This window comes from Pseudophryne corroboree, chromosome 10 (assembly GCF_028390025.1).
Source record: "Pseudophryne corroboree isolate aPseCor3 chromosome 10, aPseCor3.hap2, whole genome shotgun sequence".
Classification (NCBI taxonomy): domain Eukaryota; kingdom Metazoa; phylum Chordata; class Amphibia; order Anura; family Myobatrachidae; genus Pseudophryne; species Pseudophryne corroboree.
In genome coordinates, this window is record NC_086453.1 from 44,375,046 (window position 1) to 44,395,256 (window position 20,211).

Sequence of the window (20,211 nt, forward strand, 5' to 3'; positions counted from 1 at the left end):
GGCTGTGGCATTATCTGTCCAGCTAGTGGAGCCCGGTGCTGGTTTAAAAAATACGGGGGACCCCTACTCTTTTTGTCCCCCGTATTTTTGGAGCCAGGACCAGGCGCAGAGCCCGATGCTGGTTGCTTAAATATGGGGGAACCCCTGTCATTTTTTTTCCCATATTTCTGCAACCAGGGTCGGCTCAAAGAGCCCGAGGCTGGTTATGGTTAGGAGGGGGGACCCCACGCATTTTTTTTTTTTTTTAAATAACCACTTTCCCACCCCTTCCCACTGATATACATGCACGGATCTCATGGATCCGTGCATGCCTATCCAATCACGGTAAAAAAAAGCAGGTCTGTTTTTTTATAGCACTTTTTTACGAGTTGTAATTTTTCACGGCAGTGTTTTATTTTTTTTTGCTTTGCACTTCTTAGTAAATGACCGAGATTCATACTTAAACAGCCGCGTTTTGACCGATGGTGTATTCATTCGTAATTTTTTTCTTGGACTTCCAAAAAAATACGAATGCCCTCATCACTGCTGTGATTTGCGTTTAGTAAATTACCGAGATGACACTTTGATGAAAAAACGGCATCTCGGTCAAAATCGGGACCTTAGTAAATTTACCCCATAGGGGTATATTTACTAAGAATCGTAATTTTCGGAAAAAGGTCAAAGTTCAATCACGAATGACATCGACAGTGTAAAATTGCAACTTTTTGAATTTATTCCGACTAATTTACTAAGCTGCCGTATTTTGCCTTTTCGGGTTTTCCGATGTCGATGTCATTCGTTTTTTTTTCCAGTTTTTTACGGCAGTGATTAGCAAAACACTGCCGACTTTTTCAAAATGAATCTCGTCCGGATCTGTGTGATCCGTGCTGGGGTTCATTTTTTTTTTTTTTTCAATAAACACTGTAAAACTTAAAAACAAATTGCGTGGGGTCCCCCCTCCTAAGCATAACCAGCCTCGGGCTCTTTGAGCCGATCCTGGTTGCAGAAATATGGGAAAAAAATTGACAGGGGTTCCCCCATATTTAAGCAACCAGCATCGGGCTCTGCGCCTGGTCCTGGTTCCAAAAATACGGGGGACAAAAAGAGTAGGGGTCCCCCGTATTTTTAAAAATAGCACCGGGCTCCACTAGCTGGACAGATAATGCCACAGCCGGGGGTCACTTTTATATAGTGCCCTGCGGCCGTGGCATCAAATATCCAACTAGTCACCCCTGGCCGGGGTACCCTGGGGGAGTGGGGACCCCTTCAATCAAGGGGTTCCCCCCCCCCAGCCACCCAAGGGCCAGGGGTGAAGCCCGAGGCTGTCCCCCCCATCCAATTGGCTGCGGATGGGGGGCTGATAGCCTTTTGTGAAAATGAAAAGATATTGTTTTTAGTAGCAGTACTACAAGGCCCAGCAAGCCTCCCCCGCATGCTGGTACTTGGAGAACCACAAGTACCAGCATGCGGCGGAAAAACGGGCCCGCTGGTACCTGTAGTACTACTACTAAAAAAATACCCAAAAAAAGACAAGACACACACACACACACACCTTGAAAGTAAAGTTTTATTACATACATCCACACAAACATACATACATACTTACCTTATGTTCACACGAGGGTCGGTCCTCTTCTCCAGTAGAATCCAAGGAGTACCTGTTGAATAAATTCTACTCACCAGATCCAGGGTCCCAGGCTCCTCGGAGAATCCTTTTGTAATCCACGTACTTGATTAAAAAAAAAAAACGGACACCCGAGCCACGCACTGAAAGGGGACCCATGTTTGCACATGGGCCCCCTTTCCCCGAATGCCAGAAACCCACGCGGCAGTGTTACAATGTAGCGCCTATGCGCTCCATTGTAACCAATGGTGGGAACTTTCTGCCCTGCGGTTGACCGAAAGTGACCTCACCGCTGAGCAGAAAGTTCCCACCATTGGTTACAATGGAGCGCATAGGCGCTACATTGTAACACTGCCGCGTGCTGCCTGTCAGTCAGTACAGGAGCACACAGCCGATCAGGAGGGTGCTACAACGTGGCGCTCCCTGATTGGCTGAAGAAACCCACTTAGACATCAGTCAGAGTGGGTTTCTGGCATTCGGGGAAAGGGGGCCCATGTGCAAACATGGGTCCCCTTTCAGTGCGTGGCTCGGGTGTCCGTTTTTTTTTTTTAATCAAGTACGTGGATTACAAAAGGATTCTCCGAGGAGCCTGGGACCCTGGATCTGGTGAGTATAATTTATTCAACAGGTACCCCTTGGATTCTACTGGAGAAGAGGACCGACCCTCGTGTGAACATAAGGTAAGTATGTATGTATGTTTGTGTGGATGTATGTAATAAATCTTTACTTTCAAGGTGTGTGTGTCTTGTCTTTTTTTGGGTATTGTTTTAGTAGTAGTACTACAGGTACCAGCGGGACCGTTTTTCCGCCGCATGCTGGTACTTGTGGTTCTCCAAGTACCAGCATGCGGGGGAGGCTTGCTGGGCCTTGTAGTACTGCTACTAAAAACAATATCTTTTCATTTTCACAAAAGGCTATCAGCCCCCCATCCGCAGCCAATTGGATGGGGGGGACAGCCTCGGGCTTCACCCCTGGCCCTTGGGTGGCTGGGGGGGGGACCCCTTGATTGAAGGGGTCCCCACTCCCCCAGGGTACCCCGGCCAGGGGTGACTAGTTGGATATTTGATGCCACGGCCGCAGGGCACTATATAAAAGTGACCCCCGGCTGTGGCATTATCTGTCCAGCTAGTGGAGCCCGGTGCTGGTTTTAAAAATACGGGGGACCCCTACTCTTTTTGTCCCCCGTATTTTTGGAACCAGGACCAGGCGCAGAGCCCGATGCTGGTTGCTTAAATATGGGGGAACCCCTGTCAATTTTTTCTCCATATTTCTGCAACCAGGATCAACTCAAAGAGCCCGAGGCTGGTTATGCTTAGGAGGGGGGACCCCACGCAATTTTGTTTAATAAAATAACCACTTTCCCACCCCTTCCCACTGATATACATGCACGGATCTCATGGATCCCTGCATGCCTATACAATCACGGATTAAAAAAGCAGGTCTGTTTTTTTTTAGCACTTTTTTACGAGTTGTAATTTTTCACGGCAGTGTTTGTTTTTTTTTTGCTTTGCACTTCTTAGTAAATTACCGAGATTCATAGTTAAACAGCCGCGTTTTGACCGATGATGTATTCATTCGTAATTTTTTTGTTGGACTTCCAAAAAATTACGAATGCCCTCATCACTGCCGTGATTATTGCTTAGTAAATTACCGAGATGACACTTTGATGAAAAAACGGCATCTCGGTCAAAATCGGGACCTTAGTAAATCTACCCCATAGTGTCTAAGGTTGAAAAAAGACAATTGTCCATCAAGTTCAACCTATTTGTGGTCTCCTATGAAGGATTATTTTGTATAAAATTTTGACTGAAGTTGATGACTGCCGTTACGTTTTACCCCTCTTTTTTATAATAACCATAGTGCATGACTATGCCCCGTAACCCTGGATATCCTTATCCATTAGGAATTTATCTAACCCATTCTTAAAAGTGTTGACTGAGTCGGCCATTACAACTTCCTCAGGCAGGGAATTCCAAACACGTATCGTCCTTACCGTAAAAAAGCCATTACGCCGTATTGTGCGGAATCTCCTCTCCTCTAACCTGAGCGAGTGTCCACGAGTTCTCTGTGTTGATCTAACCAAAAACAGGTCCTGCACAAGATCTGTATATTGTACCCTTATATATTTGTAGATGTTGATCATGTCCCCTCTTAATCTCCTCTTTTCCAGTGTAAACATGCCTAGTCTTGCAAGCCTTTCCTTGTATTCCAGCGTCTCCATACCCTTAATTAGTTTGGCCGCCCGCCTCTGAACCTTTTCTAGCTCCAGGATATCCTTTTTGTAGTATGGTGCCCAGAATTGTACACAGTATTCAAGGTGTGGCCTCACAAGTGATTTATATAACGGGAGTATAATACTCTCGTCCCTAGCATCAATTCCCCGTTTTATGCATGCTGATATCTTATTAACCTTCTTTGCTGCAGTCCTACTTTGGGTACTACTGCTTAGTTTGCTATCTATAAGGACACCTAAGTCCTTTTCCAGTACAGAATCCCCTAATTTTACCCCATTTAGTAGGTAGGTGTTATTTTTGTTCTTGTTACCACAATGCATTACCTTACACTTGTCTGTATTGAAGCGCATTCTCCATTTTGCTGCCCAAGTTTCTAATTTAACTAAGTCATTCTGAAGCAACTCAGCATCCCTCTCCACATTTATAACTTTACACAATTTGGTATCATCTGCAAAAATTGGCACCATGCTCTTTAGACCTATTAGATCGTTAATGAAAATATTGAACAATAGCGGTCCTAAGACTGAGCCTTGCGGCACACCACTTAGCACTTCAGTCCAATTTGAAAAAGATCCATTAACCACAATGCGCTGCTCCCTATTATCTAACCAGTTTTTCACCCAAGTGCATATTGTGCTTCCTAGCCCTGTTTCTTGTAGCTTGTAAATAAGTCTCATGTGTGGTACAGTGTCGAATGCTTTGGCAAAATCTAAAAAGATTACATCCACCTCTTTACCCTGATCTAGGTTTGTGCTTACTGTTTCATAAAAGCCAAGTAAGTTGGTTTAACAGGATCTGTCCTTCATAAACCCATGTTGATTCCTTTTAATGACCTTATTGACTTCAAGGAACTTCTGAATACTATCTCTTAGAATACCTTCCAATACTTTCCCCACTATAGATGTAAGAATAACTGGTCTATAATTACCTGGTTCAGCTTTACTACCCTTTTTGAATTTAGGCACTAATTCCGCTATACGCCAGTCTTTGGGGGTTATATACTTTAACCCACTCTTCTTCAATCTTTAATTTCTTTCCAAACTATCTACTGTACATCTTTAATCTATCTCTAAATCTCAATATTTTCCTATAGTGACTTTTATGTACATTTGTATATAATACTTTCTTTAGGAGATCACCCAACTCTAATGAGGTCCAATGGGCATTTTGCTTTGACAAAGCTGGAGATAACATTCACGTTGTATCTCTATGGATTAGGCAGGTTAGTGTTTCTTATACACCTTTCAAATGCTACTTCCACCTGGGCTATTTACAAGTTAACCTTGGTCATGGCTCGGTAAGAAAATGTCCCCCCCAAAAAAACCTGGGTCCAGTGACCCAGAAATCCAACTTGGGTAGCTTTCGGGGCTTGACATGTGAAGGACTCGGGTTAAGGGGAAGTGTACCGTTTACAGCGCAGGGAGAACTGGATTTCCAGCACTAGAAGATGATGTCATCTCCAATCACCGGCAGAACAGTACTACTGCACTCCCCCCACATTTGAAGGTATTAAGTAGCACAGTATGTATTTTTAAAAATCTTCTGTGTGTGCGCGTGCACACACAGTGAGATGCGAAGGCATCTCACTTGTGCATTGCCTGTCGGTCACGGGGTGGTCGGGGATATGTCTGCGGTGTTGGGACGGTGTTGCGGCGGCGTTGGGGGGGGGCACGGTCTGGTCAATGCAGGCATGTCTGGACCATTTGCAGGTTGGGCTGCGGCAGCTGCGTGACATCACATGCAGCTGCTGTGGCCAAACACATGGTGGGTAGCTAGGCTGCGTATGCAGGGAGCTACTTGGCAGGTGTGAAAGCATCGCCACTGGGTGTCTATGGAGGGGGGAGAGGACCTTGCATGCGGGGTGGACTCTGTGCTGGGTCCCCCCCCCCCCCCGCATGCCTAAGATTTTTCTGAATTAGGCCCCTCATATGGAGATGGATGCAGTTTTGATGTTGGACACAGTGGGGTGATTTACTACCATTGTGCATGTGTCTAAGTGTCTATGTGTCTAAGTTGCACTGTGCTGCCATGGCCTTGCCGCGATGGTCACTGTGTGAATTTATTTCCAAAGTGACTGACAGTCAGAGAACGTTTGTATGTGGTAATGGGGGGGGTGACCACTGAAATGCAGACGTGTCACAGCTTGTGACGGCTATCCAATCGCAGTAAAAATAGCTCCAGCGTCTTACTTCCGACAGCCATGCTGTGTGATCATAGGGTTATCTAGAATGTCTTTGATTGACCAATGTGCATCTTTGTACACACACGGTGGATCTAAGATGCCCCCCAGCGGCTGCAACATTTGCATATTTTTGCACAACCACTGCTTATGAGATTGCAGCTGCAAAGGCTTTTGCATCAATTTCTAAATTAGACCCAAAGTGATAGCACATAGGTGGTCATTCCGAGTTGTTCGCTCGGTAATTTTCTTCGCATCGCAGCGATTTTCCGCTAATTGCGCATGCGCAATGTTCGCACTGCGACTACGCCAAGTAAATTTGCTATGAAGTTTGGTATTTTACTCACGGCATTACGAGGTTTTTTCTTCGTTCTGGTGATCGGAGTGTGAGTGACTGGAAGTGGGTGTTTCTGGGCGGAAACTGGCCGTTTTATGGGAGTGTGTGAAAAAACGCTACAGTTTCTGGGAAAAACGCGGGAGTGGCTGGAGAAACGGGGGAGTGTCTGGGCGAACGCTGGGTGTGTTTGTGACGTCAAACCAGGAACGACAAGCACTGAACTGATGGCACTGGCTGAGTAAGTCTCGAGCTACTCAGAAACTGCACAGAGAAAGCTTTTCGCAATAATGCGAATCTTTCGTTCGCAATTTTGATAAGCTAAGATTCACTCCCAGTAGGCGGCGGCTTAGCGTGTGCAATGCTGCTAAAAGCAGCTTGCGAGCGAACAACTCGGAATGAGGGCCATACTGACTACCAAACACAGTACCTGTAAAACAATCACATGCTTTTTTTTAAAGCCATGAAAAATGTAGCTAAAAGGAAATCTCGAATCTAACTAATGAGAAATACTGCTCACAACATGACGCTTCTAAAGAAGCACTTTGTTGTATTTATATTTGTTTTTATCATGTATTTAATATGGAGCCACAGTATGTGGGAGATGGATCAATCAGTTTAAAGAGAAGGTGTCCATACAGTAGCAACCGAACCCTATCCCTGTCTGCTTCTAACGTTCATCGGGTAATTCTCCTAACACTTATTGGTAGAAATTCTGGTCCCAACTGGACTGGAGATTGGGAGAAGGACTGAACTTGGAGATATCTGTCACTTGGTCCTTGCCCCAATCTCCTGTGGAAGATGTCCTGGCTAATCTGGATTTGTTAATCCTGAAACAAATAGAACAACATTATGAAACAAAAAACATAATATTTAAACAGAATTATCCTCCAAATTCAGAATTATGGGGCAGATGTATTAATCCTGGAGAAGGCATAAGGAAGTAATAAAGCAATGATAAGCGCAAGGTGATAAACGCACCAGGCAATCATCTCCTAACTGTTAATTTACATATTGGAGCTGATTGGCTGGTGCGTTATCACCTTGCACTTATCACTGGTTTATAATTTCCTTATGCCTTATCCCGGATAATACATCTGCCCCTATGAGCTCTAGAGATGGTTCACTTACTGCATCATTTGAAGTAATTTAGAAGCTGCTTGTTAGCTTTCTGGATTAGCAGTCCACCCACCTACCTGTAAGTGATTTTAATTAGCATATGATCCTTGCATAGCAGTCTAAACATGAGAATAGGCACTATGAAAGGTAAGTCCTGGATAAATGTGTATAATGTGTTAGTATTAGGGATGTTAGGACCCACCTGATAAAAGTTCACCCTGCCGTGTTAGGTGTGCTTCCAATTATGGGCAAACATTTGATAAGAAGACATTATTACTCCATGTTATTATTGCTGAAGGTAACCAGAAAAATGTCAAGTGAAATTAAACAAATTCCATTTTGCGTTTCAACAATATCCTGCATAATATAGCTTTAGAAAACTTTATGTATTCAGATTGCAATTCAAAATTCATACTGCATTTGGTTAGCTGGGGATAAATTCTGAGATGCAACTGATTATTTCCAGCATATGATACTGATGCAATATTGCAATGGGACAAAAATACTTTTTTTCATTCGGTCACGCTTAGCATGACCGATCATTTATAAATTTCTCTTTGTCTCTTCTGCAATTAAGCATGGTCTGCTGACATATAGATGTGTCCTCATACACTGTTACTCAAGTCGTGCCAAACCGTCGTTCTCAACATGCCGTCTTATGAGCTCAAATAAAACAACCAGGTGCAGAAAAACTACAGTATATTCTGCTGGCTTGCACCGACCAATATGATGTGCGCAGGGCCAGACTGCCCATCTGGCACTTCTGGTCCCTCAGAGAGCTGGGAAGGCTGTGCACAGCGTAGCCTCCGGCTCTCTGGTTTAGCCGTTCCCACCGGTCTCCATGCAAATGGGGACATGCCACGAGTCCACGCCCCCATGATTCGCAGCAAGCTCCCGTACATCATGACAGTGCGCCCCCCCGACAAGCGCACACGCTGTCCGTTCGCGAGTGCCCGGTAAGTTTACTTACCTTTCCCCAATGCCCCCCAACCCTAACCCCCCTTCCCACAGCTTAAAACTAAATATCCCTCACTGCAGCCTAAACCTCATCCTGCTTGGGGGCACATAACCCTAACCCCCCTTCCTGCAGACCTTACCCTAACCCTCCCCTGCAACCTTAACCTAACCTCCCCCATTCTGCTGCTTACCTCTCCGGTGGCCTGACAGATGCTTGTTTGGAATCCCGGCTGTCGGGATTCTGGCAATGGGTTTGGGAACCGGTGACGGCATCCCGAGCAGTGTTGTGATTCCGGCATCTGTATTTTGACTGCCATGATCCCAGCGGTCGGAATCCTGACGAGATTCCTTCATGTGCATAAGGTGCAAATTGAAAAGAAAAATATTACGCTACTCCTCTTAGAGCGTCTCAGTCATCTCGGGTGTCTAGCGCCGTATGGACGCCATATGAGGACACACCTGTAAATGCAGGTAATGTGACTGCATAGTTCTTATCCAGTTCTACAGCACTGAAAATCAGCTGGAAAAGGTTTTCATTGTTGTTTTCATGGCACATATTATGCGTCCTTAAAATTATTTATATGCAAAACTACAAACAAAAAAGAACAAAGAGGGAGGGTTTTTCAGAAGATAATGGAGAATCTTCAGATTGATGTACAGGAGTCCTGGTTTCATTTTTCAAAGACTGAGAATATCAAAGAAGCAAAAGTCAAAGCTGTGAGGTTTTTTTTTCTACATCTACTGGGGCTTCATGATCAAACTTAACGACAATTTTAAAGCTCACTTTCTGTTTCAGAACTGGTCAAGAATTATTTACGTGCATGAAAATCTGTTGCTGGTAAAAAAAAGCAAACATTGGACAGTTTGCTGTTCAGCAATACATACTGTCACCTGCAGAAACATTGCAATTACACATATTACACAACTTGCTAGATGATACATTGTTGGCAAAGATAATTATTACACATAAATATAACTAATTCGAAAGATAGGAGTTAATGTATTTACAATATGTGGATTTATATTTTTTCATTTATTTATTACCAGTTATTTATAGAGCGAACACATATTTTGCAGCACTTTACATATGAGAATCTGTGTTCTTCATGATGAATCTAATGCAGATCTTACGGTATTTCACACATGGATCACAGATGGAAATTGGCAGCAGTCTCTTAGAAAAGAAGTTACCCCCTTTGTAAGTAATCTGTCACTAGCCATTGGTTATTATTACACAATGGAAAAACTAAATTTAAATAAATCTTCAAAGTGAACAATACTGTATGCACATGGCTGGCAACAACATGGAGTTTCACATGATATAAAGTCTGAACAAGTTGAATTATAACAAAACACATTGATAGACCTTGTGCAAGAATGAACAATAAAATAAGATTTTACTCACCGGTAAATCTATTTCTCGTAGTCCGTAGTGGATGCTGGGGACTCCGTAAGGACCATGGGGAATAGACAGGCTCCGCAGGAGACTGGGCACTCTAAGAAAGAATTAGGACTACTGGTGTGCACTGGCTCCTCCCTCTATGCCCCTCCTCCAGACCTCAGTTAAGGAAACTGTGCCCGGACGAGCTGACATTACAAGGAAAGGATTTTGGAATCCAGGGTAAGACTCATACCAGCCACACCAATCACACCGTATAACTTGTGATAACATACCCAGTTAACAGTATGAAAAACAACAGAGCATCAGACAACCTGATGCAACATAACATAACCCTTATTTAAGCAATAACTATATACAAGTATTGCAGAAGAAGTCGGGCGCCCAGCATCCACTACAGACTACGAGAAATAGATTTACCGGTGAGTAAAATCTTATTTTCTCTAACGTCCTAGTGGATGCTGGGGACTCCGTAAGGACCATGGGGAATACACCAAAGCTCCCAAACGGGCGGGACAGTGCGGATGACTCTACAGCACCGAATGGGCAACACAAGGTCCTCCTCAGCCAGGGTATCAAACTTGTAGAATTTTGCAAAAGTGTTTGATCCCGACCAAGTAGCTGCTCGGCAAAGCTGTAATGCCGAGACCCCTCGGGCAGCCGCCCAAGAAGAGCCCACTTTCCTTGCGGAATGGGCTTTCACTGATTTTGGATGCGGCAATCCAGCCGCAGAATGAGCCTGCTGAATCGTGTCACAGATCCAGCGAGCAATAGTTTGCTTTGAAGCAGGAGCACCCAGCTTGTTGGATGCATACAGGATAAACAGCGAGTCAGTTTTCCTGACTCCAGCCGTTCTGGCTACATAAATCTTCAAAGCCCTGACCACATCAAGTAACTTGGAATCCTCCAAGTCACGAGTAGCCGCAGGCACCACAATAGGTTGGTTCAAATGAAAAGATGACACCACCTTCGGCAGAAATTGCGGACGAGTCCGGAATTCTGCCCTGTCCATATGGAAAACCAGATAGGGGCTTTTACATGACAAAGCCGCCAATTCTGACACACGCCTAGCCGAAGCTAAGGCCAATAGCATGACCACCTTCCACGTGAGATATTTTAACTCCATGGTTTTAAGTGGCTCAAACCAGTGTGATTTCAGGAAACTCAACACCACGTTGAGATCCCAAGGTGCCACTGGGGGCACAAAAGGGGGCTGAATATGCAGCACTCCCTTTACAAACGTCTGAACTTCAGGAAGATAAGCCAGTTTCTTTTGAAAGAAAATGGATAGGGCCGAAATCTGGACCTTTATGGACCCTAATTTTAAGCCCAAAGTCACTCCCGACTGTAGGAAGTGAAGGAAAAGGCCCAGCTGGAATTCCTCTGTAGGGGCATTCCTGGCCTCACACCAAGCAACATATTTTCGCCATATACGGTGATAATGTTTAGCCGTCACGTCCTTCCTAGCCTTTATCAGCGTAGGAATAACCTCATCCGGAATGCCTTTTTCTGCTATGATCCGGCGTTCAACCGCCATGCCGTCAAACGCAGCCGCGGTAAGTCTTGGAACAGACAGGGCCCCTGTTGCAACAGATCCTGTCTGAGAGGCAGAGGCCATGGGTCCTCTGTGAGCATTTCTTGCAGTTCCGGATACCAAGTCCTTCTTGGCCAATCCGGAACAATGAGTATTGTTCTCACTCCTCTTTTTCTTACGATTCTCAGCACCTTGGGTATGAGAGGAAGAGGAGGAAACACATAAACCGACTGGAACACCCATGGCGTCACCAGTGCATCCACAGCTATCGCCTGAGGGTCTCTTGACCTGGCGCAATACCTCTGTAGCTTTTTGTTGAGGCCGGATGCCATCATGTCCACCAGTGGCAGTTCCCACCGACTTGCAATCTGCGCGAAGACTTCTTGATGAAGTCCCCACTCTCCCGGGTGGAGGCCGTGCCTGCTGAGGAAGTCTGCTTCCCAGTTGTCCACTCCCGGAATGAACACTGCTGACAGTGCTTGCACGTGTTTCTCCGCCCAACGAAGAATCCTGGTGGCTTCTGCCATCGCCACCCTGCTTCTTGTGCCGCCCTGGCGGTTTACATGAGCCACTGCGGTGATGTTGTCTGATTGAATCAGCACCGGTTGGTTACGTAGCAGAGGCTCCGCTTGACTCATGGCGTCGTATATGGCCCTTAGTTCCAGGATATTGATGTGCAGACAAGCCTCCTGACTTGTCCACAGCCCTTGGAAGTTTCTTCCCTGAGTGACTGCCCTCCACCCTCTGAGGCTTGCATCCGTGGTCACCAGGACCCAGTCCTGTATGCCGAACCTGCGGCCCTTGAGAAGGTGAGCACTCTGCAGCCACCACAGAAGAGACACGCTGGCCCTGGGGGATAGGGTGATCAGCCGATGCATCTGAAGATGCGATCCGGACCACTTGTCCAACAGATCCCACTGAAAGGTCCTCGCATGGAACCTGCCGAAGGGAATGGAACCTGCCGAAGGGAATGGCTTCATATGACGCCACCATTTTTCCCAGGACTCGCGTGCATTGATGCACCGACACCTGTTTTGGTTTTAAGAGGTCTCTGACTAGAGTCACGAGCTCCTGGGCCTTCTCCTCCGGGAGAAACACCTTCTTCTGGTCTGTGTCCAGAATCATGCCCAGGAAGGGCAGTCTCGTCCCGTGCTGTTGTAACACCTCCCGAGAGTGTACTAGGCTGATCAGCAACTGCTCTCTGGACTTCGCCTTTATGAGATCGTCCAAGTATGGGATAATTGTGACTCCTTGCTTTCGCAGGAGCACCATCATTTTCGCCATTACCTTGGTAAATTTTCTCGGTGCCGTGGACATACCAAACGGCAACGTCTGGAATTGGTAATGACAGTCCTGTACCACAAATCTGAGGTACTCCTGATGAGGTGGATAAATGGGGACATGCAGGTAAGCATCCTTTATGTCCAGAGACACCATAAAATCCCCCTCTTTCAGGCTTGCAATGACCGCTCTCAGTGATTCCATCTTGAACTTGAACCTTTTCAGGTATATGTTCAGGGATTTTAAATTCAATATGGGTCTGACCGAACCGTTTCGGTACCACAACATGGTCGAATAATAACCCTTTCCTTGTTGAAGGAGGGGAACCTTGACCACCACCTGCTGAAGATACAATCTGTGAATTGCAGTTAACACTGTTTCCCTCTCGTGGGGGGAAGCCGGCAGGACCGTTGGTGAGGGGGCATCTTCTCAAAGTCCAGCTTGCATCCCTGAGACACAATATCTATTGCCCAGGGATCTAACAGGGAGTGAACCCACTTGTGGCTGAACTTACGCAGGCGTGCCCCCACCGGGCCTAACTCCGCCTGTGGAACCCCAGTGACATGCGGTGGATTTTAGTAGAGGCCGGGGAGGACTTCTGTTCCTGGGACCTAGCTGTGTTGTGCAGCTTCTTTCCTCTGCCCCCGCCTCTGGCAAGAAAGGACGCACCTCGGACTTTCTTGTTTCTTTGTTCTAAAGGCTGCATTTGATAATGTCGTGCTTTCCTAGGCTGTGCAGGAATATAAGGCAAATTATCAGAATTACCAGCTATAGCTGTGAAGACCAGGCCCGAGAACCCTTCTCCACACAATCCTCAGCCTTCCATATGCCTCTTAAGTCTGCATCATCTGTCCATTGCATATTCTACAGGACACATCAAGCAGAAATCGACATAGCTTTGTCTCTAGGACCCAGTATACTCATGTCTCTTTGGGCATGTTTTATATATATATATATACATGGAGACGGACAGCACACCTGTTTGTAGATAAGAATAATAAGTCCCGGTGCCAGCGGTAGGTGCACAAACGATACACCAATATATCCAAAGAAGTCATCCACGGCACTCAGTCAATAATACGCACAGAAGCAGAAGTATAGCAACGTTTCGAAGGATTTATTCCCTCATCGTCAGGCACAACATACAATGAAAAACCATCTCACCTTATACCCCAGGTAACCCACGTGTTGACGGCGGCATCCGGAAATCAGAGGGACGTCGTCCACAAAGGACGTCATCAACCGCTGCCCGTTGCCATAGCCGCCTAACAAAACAAACATATAGAAAAACGGGATACAATGAAGTTACAGGAGGATGCATAACTATAAATTTCCAAAATGACATATTAGTACAGCTTACAAAATTTTTTTTTAAACATTGTTAAACAGTAAGACAATAAAATAAGGATAAAGAGGAAAAGCAGAACCCTAGTCAGATACATGCATAGATCCCCGACTGTTCGTTCAGGCCCTTAGGTGCTAAAGTCTGTAGCCGGTGAATCCATCTGGCCTCACACCTAAGTAATTTTAATGACCGGTCACCTCCTCTCACATCAGGGGGGATATGGTCCGTTCCGTTCCGTTTTACCGACATAACTTAAGCCGCACGGACATGTTAAAAGATAAACTATATAGCGAGTGGTACAAGTGACTCGATGCATAATGGCTATTTTATGGCCACTATGGGGATGATTAAATGTGGTACTAGCTACAAGGGAACGACAGGTCGTACAATTTAAACACTTATAACATGTTATTATGCATCGAGTCACTCACTTGTACCACTCGCTATATAGTTTATCTTTTAACATGTCCGTGCGGCTTAAGTTATGTCGGTAAAACGGAACGTACCTTGCGGGAGCGTATGGCTGCACACAGGTATGCCATTCGCAATGCCTTTTTGAAGAAACAGAGTGATCAGCCTGTTGCCAGGCATTTTCTGAATGCGGGCCACAATCTGGCCACTCTCCGTTATATTATTATTGACCATATCCCCCCTGATGTGAGAGGAGGTGACCGGTCATTAAAATTACTTAGGTGTGAGGCCAGATGGATTCACCGGCTACAGACTTTAGCACCTAAGGGCCTGAACGAACAGTCGGGGATCTATGCATGTATCTGACTAGGGTTCTGCTTTTCCTCTTTATCCTTATTTTATTGTCTTACTGTTTAACAATGTTTAAAAAAAAATTTTGTAAGCTGTACTAATATGTCATTTTGGAAATTTATAGTTATGCATCCTCCTGTAACTTCATTGTATCCCGTTTTTCTATATGTTTGTTTTGTTAGGCGGCTATGGCAACGGGCAGCGGTTGATGACGTCCTTTGTGGACGACGTCCCTCTGATTTCCGGATGCCGCCGTCAACACGTGGGTTACCTGGGGTATAAGGTGAGATGGTTTTTCATTGTATGTTGTGCCTGACGATGAGGGAATAAATCCTTCGAAACGTTGCTATACTTCTGCTTCTGTGCGTATTATTGACTGAGTGCCGTGGATGACTTCTTTGGATATATATATATATATATATATATATATATATATCTTAAGACAGCATCTTTAATATATATATATATATATATCTATATATATCTACATACTAGGGTCTCAATCTCTGCTGATATGGTACCTGTCCACGCTGCCACAGCGCTATAAACCCATGCCGACAAAATCGCCGTTCTGAGTAGTGTACCAGAATGTGCACGCTATCTGCAGGATCCCTGAGAATAGCTGTTACGACAGGGCTACCTTTTGGGCAAACGTGACACCCTAGGGGAAGATTCCCATCGTATCCTGGCCCTAGTGGGGAAAGGATACTGCCTGAGAATTCTTTGTGGGAAACTGGAGTCTCTGGTCTGGAGATTCCCGCTCTTTTCCATCATGAGAGGAGGAAATTTACCTCAGCTTTCTTCCCCTTAAACATGTGTACCCTTGTGTCAGGGACAGATGAGTCATCAGTGATATGCAAATCATCTTTTATTACAATAATCATATATTGAATACTTTTCTGCCATTTTGGCTGTAACTTTGCATTATCGTAGTCGACACTGGAGTCAACCTCCGTGTCGACATAAGTGTTTATTATTTTGGATAGTGAGCATTGAGAGACACTGAAGGTCTCTGCGACAGAGGGACAGACATGGTTAGATTTCCTGTCTGTTCTTTAATCTTTTGTGCAATAAATTCACCTTAGCACTTACACATATCCAAACATGTGTCGGCGTTGTCGACGGAGACACCCTCTCACACACATATTAGCTCCATCTCCTCCTTAGGGGAGCCTTTTACCTCAGACATGTTGACACACACGTACCGACACACCACACACACAGGGGATGCTCTATTTGAAGACAGTTCCCCCACAAGGCCCTTTGGAGAGACAGAGAGAGAGTATGCCAGCACACACCCCAGCGCTATATGACCCAGGAATCACACAGTAACTTAGTGTTAACCCAGTAGCTGCTGTATATATTGTTTTTACGCCAAATTTATGTGCCCCCCCCCTCTCTTTTCACCCTCTTCTATCGTGCTTCTGCAGGTGAGAGCCTGGGGAGCTTCCTCCCAGCGGAGCTGTGGAGAGAAAATGGCGCTGGTGAGTGCTGAGGAAGAAGCCCCGCCCCCTCAGCGGCGGGCTTCTGTCCCGCGATTTTGTGTAAAATAATGGCGAGGGCTCATGCATATATACAGTGCCCAGCTGTATATATGCCCTATTTTGCCAGGAGGTACTCAATTGCTGCCCAGGGCGCCCCCCTGCGCCCTGCACCCTACAGTGACCGGAGTGTGTGGGTGTAATGTGGGAGCAATGGCGCACAGCTGCAGTGCTGTGCGCTACCTCATATGAAGACAGGAGTCTTCTGCCGCCGATTTTGACGTCTTCTTGCTTCACCCGCCGGCTTCTGTCTTCTGGCTCTGCGAGGGGGACGGCGGCGCGGCTCCGGGAACGGACGACCAAGGTTAAGTTCCTGTGTTCGATCCCTCTGGAGCTAATGGTGTCCAGTAGCCTAAGAAGCGCAACCTAGCCACAGTTAGTAGGTTTGCTTCTCTCCCCTCAGTCCCACGTAGCAGAGAGTCTGTTGCCAGCAGAAGCTCTCTGAAAATAAAAAACCTAACTAAAATACTTTCTTATTAGCAAGCTCAGGAGAGCTTACTAAAATGCACCCAGCTCCGTCCAGGCACAGATTCTAACTGAGGTCTGGAGGAGGGGCATAGAGGGAGGAGCCAGTGCACACCAGTAGTCCTAATTCTTTCTTAGAGTGCCCAGTCTCCTGCGAAGCCCGTCTATTCCCCACGGTCCTTACGGAGTCCCCAGCATCCACTAGGACGTTAGAGAAATTGGCTTTAAGGTTCCCAATTATTTAGCAATATAACTTGTTCTACTTCAATATGTATTTACTAGAGATGAATGGTTTGGTTTCCCTGTACACTAGACACACGCGAACTTAGAGGCTACTAGTGATTCTGGGTCTTAATGCCAAGTTCCAATCCCAAAGCGAGGCAAAACATCATCTTCCCATGTCGGATGTTGCGTGTTTTGGATTGCATAAAAAAGTCCCTCTCTCGTGATCAGGTGCCATGTCTCATAGGAGAACAGAGGGAGATGGTGCCATTAGCACACCACTAGGGCGCTAATAGGGTGCTATTAAGACTAGGAGGAGTAGGTCGGAGTGCAAAAAGTTTTAATAATTATGGGGCAGATGTATTAAGCCTGAAGAAGTGATAAAGCGGTGATAAGTGGATGGTGATAACGAACTAGCCAATCAACTCCTAACTGTCAATTTACATATTGGAGCTGATTGGCTGGTGCATTATCACCTTGCACTTATCACTGTTTTATCATTGCTTTATCACTTCTCCAGGCTTAATACATCTGCCCTATGTTTAATTGTAGTAGTAGCAGCTGGCTAGGTGCCTGTTGGAAAGGCCTCATAATTGCCAGTGTGTTTGTTTTGTTTGTCACACTCACACACACACACACACACACACTGACTGCACACTTACACAATGCACCGGTTTTCTCTACATAATCTATCATTGCGCAGAATACTACAGTATGGTGTTTATCTGCCCAAAAAATAGTAACTACTATTCTGAGCTGCTCTTTGTTTTGAGTTTTTGTCAAGTTAAATAAAAAACAATTAAGAAAAAAAATATTGTGTATTTCAAGAGGTGTGTGCTGAGACACAGCGTATATTACTGTTCTGTGTGCGGTGGTATCCCATTACCATATGCAACCCCAAAACAATTCTCGCACAGGAGATCTGTTTTTCATAGTGCGTGAAAACTTTTGGCAGATTTTGTGTAAAAAAGAGGAATTACGGCAAACAACATAAAAAAAAAAAATGCATTGTGTGTTTTCCTTCCAGTGTAAGGGATGGTGTGTGTGTACTGGTATACCCCCATTATCTTCACCCAAAACAATTCTTAAGTGTAAAAATATAATTTCTCTATTGTTTTAATAAAACTGCATGAAAAAGGTAACAGTACCTCCTTTCCCTACAGTATCTCATTGTTGCACGTTCACTTGTTGTGGTGGCAGGTAAGTTGTACAGTAGTAGCTTTACTCCTGGTCTGGTGCCAAAAATAAAGTCAATCATTAATCAGTCAAAACAAAAGCAGGAGCAGCCAAGGACTACTGCCGCAACTGTTCCCAGCCATAGTACTGCAACCATCTACTAAAGTTGGTAAAGGGGAAAGAAGGTCTAAGAAAGGGCACTTGAAATCTAAACAATATTTCACAATGTTAAAGAAAAAATATCTCCTCTAACCATAAAGGAAAAATTTCCTGCAGAAAAACATAAAATTGCCAGCATGCCATACACCAAACGCGGTGGCAAGGACAGGCTTAGACCATGGCATTTCTTTGCAAGTAGTGGTCCTGCCACTGCTGTTTCATGCCCTATAAATTCACAATTAATAATTAATTTACATGTTACAACATTGTATTATGTGACTTATAAAGGATGGCTAGTTTTATTCTTACCATGTTTCCTGTTGTAAGAACAATTATATTTTCTAAAGTGCGCACATCAATCCACATAATTTAAAAATAACATTAAAATAAATCAAACCACAAGAGAAAATACTGATTTTCTTAGACATGAGACAGCACCAAATGCAGAAGAGAAATTACAATAAAAAATAAGGAATTTATTTGGAGACAATAGTGACATTAATTTTGGTGTAATATATTTATTATATGAATTTATCATATTATTATGAGGCCAATATTTCTTTATTATGAGGAAAATATAAATTTATTATTTTATAAGGGATAATGCTTTTTGATTAATAACAATGGACAATAACAATGTATTTATAATGAGGCAATCACATTTAATGATGCAGCACCATATTTAATACACATTTGGGGCACTGGATTTATCAGCATGAACATGTTGTCCTAGGATGAGACTCAAGTGGTAGCAAAATGTATAGATGGAGCAGTTAATTGCTACTTTTTTAGACCGTTGTAACCCTGTATCTGTATGCTTGAAGCTGCCTTGTCTAGGCTGTTACATACAGATGCCCTCTCCTCTTCTATTTTTGGTCATGCAGACTGACATCAGCTAGCACCTGAACTGCATGTACTGGCTCATAGGTTGTATCTGACCAGGACTGAGACTCACGCTAACATCAATCAGGTCTTGGCTGCTATGAGGCAAAGAGAGCCTTAGGGCAATTACCAGTGGGAGCTTTTCTGAAAATGACATGACTCTCTTACATTGTTCCTTGCTAAGCAGCAGACACCCATTCAGATCCACACCATAGGTAAACCAGTATTAACTGAGTTGGGTCCACATCCACAGTCAGAGAAACTTCTCAAAGCCTGCCCCTCCAAGAGGTTCAATCATGTTGCTTAATGTAGAGGAGGGTTTCTTATTTAAGCTCATTACTTGGACTATACCTGATCAACATAAGGAGCAATGGTCATACTATTAATCTCTGGTCCTACTGAAGGTGAGGATTTGAGCCAAGTTGTTATTGTTATTTATGACCAATAACAACCGTTTTTGCCTTGTTTCCTTTATAGGAATAAATCTTATTTTAAGATTATCTTATTGGGGGTTTGGAGTTTCTCTTATTACTTATTCTCAGTACTCCAAAGTACCAGAGGGTGGTGAACGAAACATATTTATTCTACCAGTAATTTATAATTTGCACTGATTTGGCCTTTCAAGTCTGTTCTTCTTTACACAATACCCTTTGTTGGCTTGCTTTCCACAAATGTAGGCCAACATCACCAAATCTTTTTTGTTTTTTTCTTAGTAGCTCAGTACCTCTCTTACAGTATCTTATGGTATTGTAGATATATTGCTAGCCATTACAATTCAGTTCAGTTTTTTTCTTAATGAAACCGGTATAGTCTTCAAAATGCATTCGGGTTTTATATATAGTAGCAGTGTACAATATAGTTTAATAAAATTACACGTGTATCAAAATATAAATTTATAATAAAACTAGAAGAATATTATCAACCCGATTACATGATTCTGGAAAAGATTTGTGTGTGCATTGGGCAAGCTCAACGCACAATTTGCCTCAAATAAAATAAAGTAGAATATCAAATAGAGA